The sequence below is a fragment of the Neolamprologus multifasciatus genome, chromosome 10, assembly GCF_963576455.1.
Source record: "Neolamprologus multifasciatus chromosome 10, fNeoMul1.2, whole genome shotgun sequence".
In the NCBI taxonomy this organism is placed as follows: Eukaryota; Metazoa; Chordata; class Actinopteri; order Cichliformes; family Cichlidae; genus Neolamprologus; species Neolamprologus multifasciatus.
Genome location: NC_140448.1, coordinates 30,113,514 through 30,125,068, shown reverse-complemented (window position 1 = coordinate 30,125,068; position 11,555 = coordinate 30,113,514). Strand labels below are relative to the sequence as shown.

Sequence of the window (11,555 nt, the reverse complement as noted above, 5' to 3'; positions counted from 1 at the left end):
GGGGGGCGGGGGTTAAGTGATTTCAAAAGAAACAAAGAAAATTGCTTAACAGAAAACCAACTATGTGTCTGCAAGTTGAAGCTGCAGTTGCTCCCAGAGAGAGGAAATAAAGCATCAAAGAGAGGCTTAATATTGTTTTTCCCCCTTATATTAATATGGCGTGCAGTTCAGTTAGCTTTGCACAAAAATAACTGGTAGTAAAAATCCTCCAAAAAGCTGCTTTTACTTTTGGTACATAGAGTCTTCAGAATCTGCACTTTCCTACTTAAAGAAGTTGACTCTGTATTTCTGTTTTTACCAGAATACTTTTTATCTGTACTTCTTCTATTTAAGTTACGTGCAACCACATCCCAGCCAGTTGGGGGACTACACATTGTTGCCCAGTGACCAGGCTGTCAGCTGCAGGCCTCTAGTCAGGCTTAAAGTGAAAAGCCTGACTGTAACAGTTAGTCTAACTAAATTCAAGATCAGGTTTTCTCAAAAATTTAATAATCATCACATCAGAAACTGACTGTGTGCACTTATTAATTATGTTAATGTTATTTTATATGTTGTGGTCACTAATATCACAAAAATAAATACAAATGATTTGTTTTTTACCAATGTAACATTAGTATTGATCACTTCTATTCAGAGATATCTGGCATATATTTTCATCTGGTTTAGGTCATTTATTTGGAAGAGATTTGTTTGATATTATTATCTGCGTTCAGTCAAAAGCAGGACACGTTTTTTAGAGCTACCAGAACTTTTTCTGTAATTTTACACTTTTATCATGTAGAAGAACTCAGATGTATTGTTTAAATTCAGCTTCTTTATCTTATATTAGCACATCTCAAGTATTAAATGTGTCATTAAATGTCCTTTCACTGATATAAAGTGGAGTTTCACTCATCCGGCCCACTCAAGGTCAAAGTGGGCTGCATGTGGCCCTCGGTGTAAAATGAATTTGACGTCCCTGCTCTGCCAGGACTTTTGCCTCAACTGCCGTTATGCTCAATTTTGTACTCTGAACGTTTTTACCGACTAAACTGAACCAGCATTTGTTTTGAGTTGTTTGGTATTCATGTGCACATTTTTATGTATTTTCAGCTTTAAAAATAAAAAAAAAATCAATGCTCTGATGCTTTTATCTCACAGTTTGAATTGTAAGGTTCACCAAAGTCAGCTGCTCAACACAGATACCAAAATAACTAAATTCTGGCACCAAGTAGATTCCATTTGGTTTGGATTATTTTGTTATCTGTAATGTACAGATGGATTCAATATTTTTGCCATTTTTTTTTTATTCGCGAGGTTCGTAAAATTGGCCCAGCTCGGACACCGGGGACACACAATCCCATTAAACTGAGTCGCTGATTGTGGAAAGCATTTGGAAATGTGATTAATTCCCATCTTTTTTTTTTCTTTTAACAGCTTGACTGGAATAGGAACAAACACATCATTAAATCAGCAATGTCCCACTGTCATCGTTATGAAACTCAGTTTGATGCCAACATCTTTCATTAAAAAAACATGCAGCCTTTCAGGGTCCCGTGTTGCCTCTGTATGGAAATATGACGCTAATCACGGACACGGTGCACGCAAAGCCTGGGGAAAACCGCTCTCGTCTTTAGGAGCGTTTTTCAAATAATACCATTAAAAAATAATAATTGATGAAGTTGGCTCAGAGCAAAGGCACTAAGCCCTTTAAAAGCTTTCCGTCGTCTTACAATACAATTTCCAAATCAATATTTCATTAACTGGATAGAGGTGCAATGTTCCTTGTTAATAAAGAAGGTTTGGCTCAGCACAGAGTTAATGTTTAGCTTTAGTGAATTTTAGGAAGGAGGCACTGTAGCTTCTGATGTTTCACCAGGCCTCCCACACTTTCAGTATATTCGCTACCCCTCCAGTACAAAGTCTCACACATGCGTCATCCTCCTTCTTATGGTTTCTGCACTTATGGCCCTTTTTATGACTGGTGTCTGGTGTCCAGCATCGCCAGGCATCCGGTGACTTTCCTACGGAGCCCCGCAGGGGACATGGGAGAAAAAAAAATTAAGACGGACTTTTGCGAGATCTCGCAAAACAAACTCGGGATCTCGCAAAACTTTTGCGAGATCTCGCAAAACAAACTCGGGATCTCGCAAACGTTTTAGCCGCATTCTTCGGACGCTGGCTCGAAGCCGACCGGGAGGTCGAGGCACGATGTGCCGGGAAAGCGGTGTTCCTCCCGGCTGTAGTAGGTCTCGACCTCCCGTTAGTTCGAAGCTAACGGAAGGCCTCGACCTTCCGTTAGCTTCGAGCTAAAACTTCGAGCTAAAACTGCGGCTAAAACTTTTGCGAGATCTCGCAAAACTTTTGCGAGATCCCGAGTTTGTTTTGCGAGATCTCGCAAAAGTCCATCTTAAAAAAATTTTTCTCCCATGTCCCTTGCGGGGCTCCGTACTTTCCTGGTGGCAAGTCAGAAAACAAATATGAGCTATTTACTTGTCAGAGAAATGCAACACTGTAGATACAGAGTTATGTTTAGAACAGCATTAGCTTAAGTCACTGTATTCATTGCACTACATTAGCGTACTTAGAACTTTGGTCAAATTAGTCAGATTTATGACCACAGCTAATAATCATCTCTAACTGGTAAGAGGGGCTGCATCGCATAAACACACAGCTGTGATAGCTACGTCGGCATTCAGATTCATCCTTCTATCCATTTTCTTAACCGCCAACAACAGGGCTGCAGTGGGGCTGAAGCCTGTCCCAGCTGACAGTGGCTGAGAGGCGAGAAACATCCAGCACAGGCTGCAAGTCCATTACCAGGATAACACAGAGAGACAGGCCACAGTTCATGCCAACGCCCACACCTACTGACAATTTAGAATCACCAGTTTAACCTAATATGCAGCGAAAACCTGAGCAGGCACAGGGAGAATGTGCCTGATGATTTGACTGCTGATTTAATGAAACTGTACGAGTTGGCGAGTCAATCCCATTTAAACTGGCTTCTTTATGAACTATTTGACCGCAGGTTATGTCTTTAAATTTCTGCTTTTAAAAATGTTATTGAGGCGTGTTTAAGGTCATATGATATGCTTGATATGCTTGATCCTCCACCGTGTACATCATCCACCCATCTTCTTATCAGGCCTAATGTCAGGGCTGGGTCTCTGGCTCCATCTGCCATTTCCTTCAGCTCTGCTGGGAGATACAGAGGTGTTCCCAAGTCAGCTGAGAGTCATAATCTCTCCAGCGTGTCCTGTGTCTGCCCTGGGGTCTCTTCTGAATTTTATCTTCCCGAGACGTCATACTTAGGCAGGTTCCATGAGGCATCCTAATGCCCGAACCACTTCAACTGGCTTCTTTCAGTGTGGAGGAGCAGCCGCTTTGCTCTGAGCTCTTCCCAAATACCCGAGCTGCTCAGCGTATCTTTCACGATAACCACAAATTACCACTTTGGATGAAGCTGAATCTCTCTGCTTGTATCTGCTGTCTTAATTAGACAACAGACAACAGTATTGTCTTGTTAACTGAATCTTTAGTCACGTGGGTCTAGAGACTGGCCAGTGAGCCCTGAGGCAAACACCAGGTGCAAAGTCAAACTGTGTATTCTCCAACTGGTTGACAAGTGTCACTGGGTGAAATCAATCCACCAAACAGGCTGCTGCAAAAAAATCTCCTTGTGATTACTTTGATAAACAGCAGACTGCCACAGTTCAGTTAGTAGTTTGTATAGAAGCTGGTGAATGCTTGTAGGCAAACTTGCACTTTCTATGCAAAATACAATCTGCTAAAAAACAAAACCATACTAAGGAGGTTTTCAGTGCAGCGCCTCAGTAGGTTGTGGTCAAGGTCAAGCATCCAGCTAGCACTACTGAAGAGTGTACATTGTTAGGGTTGGCTGTGTGGCCCCAAAATGCAAAACTGGAAAGATGAGAAACAAAAATTAAAAGCAGCTTTATTGCTGAGCTCTTACACAAAACAAAGAAAAGAAAGTTAAGAGCAAATAATCGAACAACTGAGAGTCTTTTAGGAAAACATACTATGATGGAAACAGCCATGTGGGAGAATGCAACAATATACACACACACAAGACAACGAGCGAACAGGCAACAGGTGGGAGGACAGTTGAAACCAATCGCAGATAATGAGACAGAGGAAGCGGAGAGACAAGAGACTATCAAAATAAAACAGCAAATTACTAACACTGAGACCAGGATGAGGACATATGCACTTGACACAGAGACAGAAGATAAACAAACACAGAGACAAGGTTGGAGGACAGAAGAGGAATACAAAAGAGAAAAATAAAACTAGCAATTAAAGCATCCATGCAACTAAAGGCACAGATAACAGGAACAGAACCATTACACCGGGCCATCTGAAAACCAAAAACACAGACTAAACCTAAAGAACTTCAGAGCAGGAGCACAGAGCAGCATGAAATTACACCAGAGGGAACTTGTATATGATAAGGGGGGGGGGGGGGGCAAGACATGTAAACCCTAAGAAATAACACAAAGACAAATATCAGGAATACAGAACCATAATACAGATGTCAAAATAAAAATTAGCAAGTTAGAGAAAATGTAAACATCCCAAAACTCAAAACCGTGGGAACCATGACCTAAACACAGTAATGTTTTTCTTTATTTTTATTTTATTTCTTCTAGGGGGGGGGGGGGGGGGGGGGGGGGCTCTGTGTGCAGGCGGATGGAGAGGAGGATCCGAATGCGAGACTCTGAGACTGAATTGAAACTGAGAACCTTAGCTTTATTGCTGGTGATAAACAAAAACATAAACTGAAAACTGAACACACAGGCATAATTCTGAGGGTATGACGCGACACCGAGCACAGGAAAACACAGGGCTAATATACACAGGGTGGTAATCAGGGAATGGGCAACAAGAGGGAGATACAGCTGGGAGAAATTGGACTAACGAGACAGGAGGAGCAAAGCTGCACACACTAACATAAGACATAGACTTTCACAATAAAACAGGAAATAAGACACAAGGACGCAGACTAAGAAACACAGACTTAACATGGGCAGAACTAAAAATAAACCAGAATAAGCTGGAACATAGAACATCATCATAATCATCATCATCATCATCACAAGCACTAAAAGAATAAGAAAACAATCAAACACACCAAAGTAACTTGAAACGCAGATTCATCATAAAACCCAACAAAGCACAGGGAAACATGAAGAACAATCCATCATTCAAAAATAAACCAAAACATAACTGAAACTACTCGGTCAAACTGACCCAGAACCGTGACATACACTGCTTGTGTCTGCTGTCTTAATTCTTTGTTCACTAGGAACGGTTTAAAGCTTAGGTGAGAGAATAAGAACGTAGGTGGACTTGCTCAGCTTTCTCTTTGCCAGAGCAGATCAGCACAGCGTCCACATTACTGCACCAGTTCATCTTTCAAATTCCTGAATTACTCTTGTTCCCAAAACCCACAGATATTTCACCTTCTACACTTCGGAGGGACAGCAACTAACCCAGAGTGGGCACTCCACCCTTTTTCAGCTGAGAACCATGGCCTCAGACTTAAAGGTGCTAATTCTCATTCCTGCCGCTTCAGCTGCTGCTGCACACTATTGAGGTATGAGCTGGAGGATATCACTCAATCAAGCCAGAAATGTGCAGACTACTTCCTTGCATCATCCTCTGATCTTTGGCTGTGCCTCCAAATTCTGTCCTCGTAAAAATTATGAGCAGAACTGGTGACAAAGTGCAGCTTTGGTGAAGTTCAAAAACAAGTCTGACTTATTACCAGATGCTCTGAGCACAGTCTGAATAGTACATGGTCTGAATAGCATTTAACAAAAGGCTCAATGCCAAATACCCCATACTCTGAAAGCATCTTCCATTGGACACTGCATATGAATATTCCAATACACAAAACACATCATGTAGACGGGAAAACTCCCACATATCATGAAGTCTCCTCGAGAGGGTAAAGAATCAGTGCAGTATTCCCAGACCAGGATCTATCCAATAAGAGGAAAAACTGTAGTAGAGAAATGAGAACCAGTAGACATGTAAATTTCTCCGTCTGTTTGTGACAGTGTTGATGAATTGCTTGTTGCTGTGGAAATACCTTCTTAGACAAGGGTAGGTTGGAAGAAAAAGTAAACACATTATGACTCACCACCACTTGCGTCTATAGCGTTATTATTTTCCACAAGCATTAATTATAGTTTCTGAGACGTGTTTCCAAAAGCTCCATCACCAAGATTTCAAATAAATACTGTCAAGTTCTGGGGGGTCTGTAAATAATCAAACCACTGCATTCCTGTTGTCGCCTAGGGACCTCCTGCAAATGACTTGTTTTCATTCCCTTCCATCAGCCATCAAAGCACAGAAAGACAGAAAACACAGCAGATGCACACTTTGACTGTTCTCCTGTAGACAAAGTCAAATGTTATAAAAAAACAGCAGAACGACTTCTCATCACATTTTTACACCAACATTCAGTGTTGGGGAGTAACGGAATACATGTGCCGCCGTTACGTATTTAAAATACAAAATATGAGTAACTGTATTCCGTTACAGTTACCGTTTAAAAAGGTGGTATTTAGAATACAGTTACTTTGTTGAAATAAATGGATTACACGGCGGTACTTCCCTGTTTCATATTGTGGCGGGTCAGGACTGTTTGGGTTTTGTTTGACAGCTACGTTCTGTTGTTCCAGGCGGCAGCGTTACGGTTGCCATGGTTACAGGGTGACGCTCTCTCTCTGCGTGTTTCCTGGGTGAGAGAGGCCTTTTTGTTGTTGTTGTGCTAAGCTAACAGGCAGAATGCTACAGGTATAGCTCTAAAGAATGTAGCATCATAGGCAGTGTAGTCCGTGCTGCAGGGAGAATGGACTGCCATACACGTTATGTGTCTGTGAGCGAGGGAGGGAGAAAAAGGAAAAGTACGAGCTGTCATCGAGCAAAAACGGGAGCTGGAAGCATGTAAATATAATAATAACCACTGCAGCCAAGAAGAGAGCCTGACGAGCCCAGTTGTAAGTAAGCTATTAAGACTCGACTGTACACCGTGTTCGTGTTTTCCTCCAAAAACAATAAGTTCTGTTGGAGCAGCCTTTCAACGCCTCTTTTTGTCTCTCGCAAGCAAAGTTGACCCAGACAACAAAGTAAAGCTAGTTTTCAGCTACGAGCCGACACAGAACCCACCATATTAGCCAGAGGTCCCTTTACTACAGTTCGGAGCCGCAGACCTTCAGTAACAGTAATAAATCACAGCAATAGTACATTCATGTAGTTGTAAACAGCATGATAATATATTAAGTAATCCAAAGTATTCAGAATACGTTACTCTTATTGAGTAAGGTAACGGAATACGTTACAGAATACATTTTGGGGCATGTATTCTGTAATCTGTAATGGAATACATTTTAAAAGTAACCTTCCCAACACTGCCAGCATTTGACAGATAATTAACACATTTCACAAGTACAATAGAAAAAGATACAAAAACTGACTGTTGTGCATTAAATGAATCAACAACACTGCGCGTGCATGCCAAGTTCTTGCATGTGGAAATACATGCGAGTTTCTGTTCAGTAAAGGAGAAAACAATGAAGTGTAGCGCATCTGTGTGGACATTTGATGAAGTATTGTGGAGCTGTAATGAAATCTTCCAATGCACATGCACACTGTTTGAATTACCTCAAAGTCAATTTTACTGTAACAGTCTTTAATAGCATGTTTCTCTGTCTCTGCCTGATGCTCATCGTCTCTGTATTCTACCACTTTGTGCTGAGAGCTGCAGCACGGGTGACAAATTGAAATATTGAAATTCATCTTGATGAATTGAAAGACGTGCGGTGCGCACACCCAGTAGGATTCTGTCAGATTGCTTTCTGCGTGTCGCTCGGTGGGTGTGTCGTGTGGGACGCGATCGCTCGAAGAAGCCTGAAAACACACGGAGGGAAGCTGTCCTCTGCCCCATGTGAAGCGTGACTCTCAGGCCTTGAGTTGCAATATGCAGGTGAAGTCAGTCATGATGCAACAGTGACACCCAGTGCAAGGAAAATACTGGAGGAAACACATCAAGTATTTACTGGTCATTGTGGATTATGGAAATTATTGATAATGTTAAAGTTATCTCATGTTTTAAATCATATAGTAATTTAAACATCCAATGCTTGAGCACTTTAAGCATGAGGGGGGTGACTAGATTTTATAATGAAAATAAAAAGTGGGCCATACCTTTTATCACCATAATGAACCATTGTAGGGTTATTTTAAAGGACCGGCAAGCAGAGGGGTTGCTTATGTTGGCCCGACTAGGTTTTTAATGATATTCGAACAGTAGATCACTGACACTGTGGACAAAGTTAGAAATCGATGTGATCACTTCTAAAACACTTAAAAGAGAAGACTGCAATATAGCTCTCATTTGCTGTTCCTCTGCATCATGTGTAAAAACAAATACCTCTGAATAGCCACAGTGCTTATGCTGAAGGCAGATATAATATGATTTAAACTGGGATCAGACTCATAATAATCCAAATACACATGCTGGCTCACTGGGAGAATAAAGGAGGATAGTGATATAGAATAGAACGGGAATGATACGAGATGTCCCTGACTCAGGAACACACTGTACTCCCACATTTGCGTTATATACTAAACTATTCTATATAGTTCACTATACTGCAAAACTGTTAATATGTCATTTATCAAAAGCAACAAGTATTAAAGTATTGCAATGACCTCCTAATTCATCAGCACAAAATCACTTTATTTAGTACTTTGTAAAAAAGCTGTGAACTCAAGTGAGGCACATTTTCCCTGACGAGCGCAAAGACTGAATATAAATGTGTAAGACGAGAAATGTTATGCTGGTTATTTTGGTTATGGAGCCTTTAGACCATGATTGCTGTCGGTGTGTGATATGGTTTTATACAGTTTAGCCTGTATGACATTGCAGCCACAGATGCAAAAGTGCGCTAAACTTGTATTCTCTCCGAGGGTCAGGACGAGACGCAGATATCTGTATAACCAGCAACAGGACAGCTGATTGTACAGATACTAAAATGCCTTCCCTGCAATGTGTTAATTGCAATTAGCAATTTTCCTGCTGACATTATGAGCTTATTTGCTGGTCTCAAGTAACACTGAACATAACACATATTCATTTTGTAAATCATGGTACATTTTAAATGTATAAAACCAGGATGTGCTCTACTGTGCAACTGACAAGTCGCTAGCTTTTGACCGCGCATGCTAGCCTTTCACTATTTCACATCTGCCATCATTTACATACAGTCTGTGGTACTTAAGTAAATCTGTCCACCGTTTATCTTCCACGTGGCTGTGAAATGACAAACTCAGAGGCATCACCAATATTATTTTTGTGGATGCAAATTTATTGTATTTCATACGGAGCACCGCAGGGGACATGGGAGAAAAAAAATTAAGACGGACTTTTGCGAGATCTCGCAAAACTAACTCGGGATCTCGCAAAAGTTGAATTCAAACAATGGCGGCAGCTACTTAGTTGTAATATTACTCTTTCTGGGTCACAAAATACACTTTTAAGATAATTTGAGGCGTGAATGTAGTTGTGTAAACGTCAGATACCTGCTCGGTTTACAGTGAAAAAGTGCTCCGACGTTTTCGGAGATCTGACACCCACTAGCTCGAAGCTAACGGGAGGTCGAGACCTACTACAGCCGGGAGGAACACCGCTTTCCCGGCACATCGTGCCTCGACCTCCCGGTCGGCTTCGAGCTGGCGGCCTCCGAAGAATGGGGCTAAAACTTTTGCGAGTTTGTTTGGCGAGATCTCGCAAAAGTCCGTCTTAATTTTTTTTCTCCCATGTCCCCTGCGGGGCTCCGTAATTGCATGTGTTTTAGAGTAAAATAGTCTACAGGAACATTAAAATAAACTACAATTAGAAAAGCATGACGGCAGTATACCTTTTCAACGGTGGAAAACACCAGAGTGCGCTCTAGCCGACAAGAATTCAAGGTGACCACACTCACGGTGCAGTTTTTCAGCCCGCTCCTACCTGCGGAGAATATTTAATGTTCAAAAGATCATAAGATTGTAAGTAGAGTATCCCTCATGTTGAAGAGTGAGGAGACTGTGTTGGTAGCTTCCTATTCATTCCAAAAACAAATAAGCTGTAACAACAGAACAGATGAGGACTTAAGTACTTCACTTTCTGCTTCCTCTCTTTACTCTAAGAACAGATGCGTCCCTGTCACAGAATCACAGAGATAAAGACTATAAGGTAAGGATGTTGTTGCTGTTTTTGTCTTCTTCTTCTAGGTGAAAAGAGGTGAACGTCGTTTCATTGGAGGCTGTCCAGAGAGCTAACAAAGTGTTCCATGTCTGGATTTGTTTCTCAAGGGCAAAGCATCCAGCGCCGGCCAGCAGGCAGCCTGCTCTGCCGCTTTTATGCCGAAGATTTCATTTGGGAGCTAACACTATTTTGCGGCTGTCGTTCTCTGCACACTGCCACCGCAGAGAGGCTGGGAAAAAAAACATAAAATGGAAAAGTTAAAAGGAAATGAATAACACCCTCAGGCGCTCCCCACACAACTGGCTTCTGATTTCTATTTGTTTCTCAATCCAAGCCTCTGCTGAGCCGCCCAGCACACTGACCGACAACAGACATTAAAAACAAATGAAAGAAAGCATCATGGCATCTCATTCTTTCATCACGGTGTGTGTGTGTGTGTGAGGCGGTCTGGGTTGTGTAGCGCATACGCCTGTGTACAGAAGTGTTTTCAATGCACAATTTCACCCGTCATGAATAATGAACTCCAGACAACTTAAATCTCTCCTCAACTTAATTCCCAGTGCTGGCAGCACATTTGCTTGTCTCGTTGCAGGATGAGTTCATGCTTGGAAAGATATGATACATAATTCACTCCATGTAACCACCGAACTCCAACATGGCATCCCTGTGGAGGGGCGACGGGAGAGGTGTTGCTGTATGGAATCATAGTTCCTCATTTTTGATCATTTATTTATGTGACGTGTGAAAACCACAGCACACAAAAAAAACCCTCATAAATATTTCATCACATCAGTCACTTTGGACAAAAGGTATTAGGATTCTGGAAACCGTGCAGAACTTTTGCATTGACTTACCCTGCGCGCTGTTGTGGTTATTGGAGACTAGTCTGAACTGATTCACATGCAGTTTAGTTGAAACATTATTTTAAATCACCAAACCAAGCAGAGTCCACTCACTGCTGTTACTGATGAGCCTGGTATGCTGCGTAATCCTGCACCACCACCTTTCCACACGTTAGTCTTCACGATCATAAATACTCATTAGAAGTTTATTTCTGGGAGCTAGGGGAAGGAATTCTGTCATGCTCGTGGGAAATCAGAAAACTCTATCAGGAATGGGGAACCCCGAGAGGTCGCACAGCCAAATTTTTTCACAAGTGGCAACCCTTTATCTCTTATTTTGCTAGTCTAGAGGTATTGCCTGTTTAAATGTACTTCTGTTACTGTTATATTCCTCTAATATGTTTGATGGTTGTGTTGATCTGTGTGGGACTGGGGGGGGGGGGGGGGGGGGG

At 41.8% G+C, this 11,555-nt stretch overlaps 1 long non-coding RNA gene across 1 annotated transcript; it reads right to left on the bottom strand.

Moving 5' to 3' along the window:
* Positions 1 to 914: 914 nt before the first annotated feature.
* On the bottom strand, positions 915 to 4,151 carry LOC146510484 (uncharacterized). The gene is made up of 2 exons (XR_014876458.1): positions 2,135 to 4,151; positions 915 to 2,092 (listed from the first exon to the last, which is right to left on the bottom strand). It is a non-coding gene; the product is annotated as an uncharacterized LOC146510484 (long non-coding RNA).
* Between the last annotated feature and the right edge of the window lie 7,404 nt (positions 4,152 to 11,555).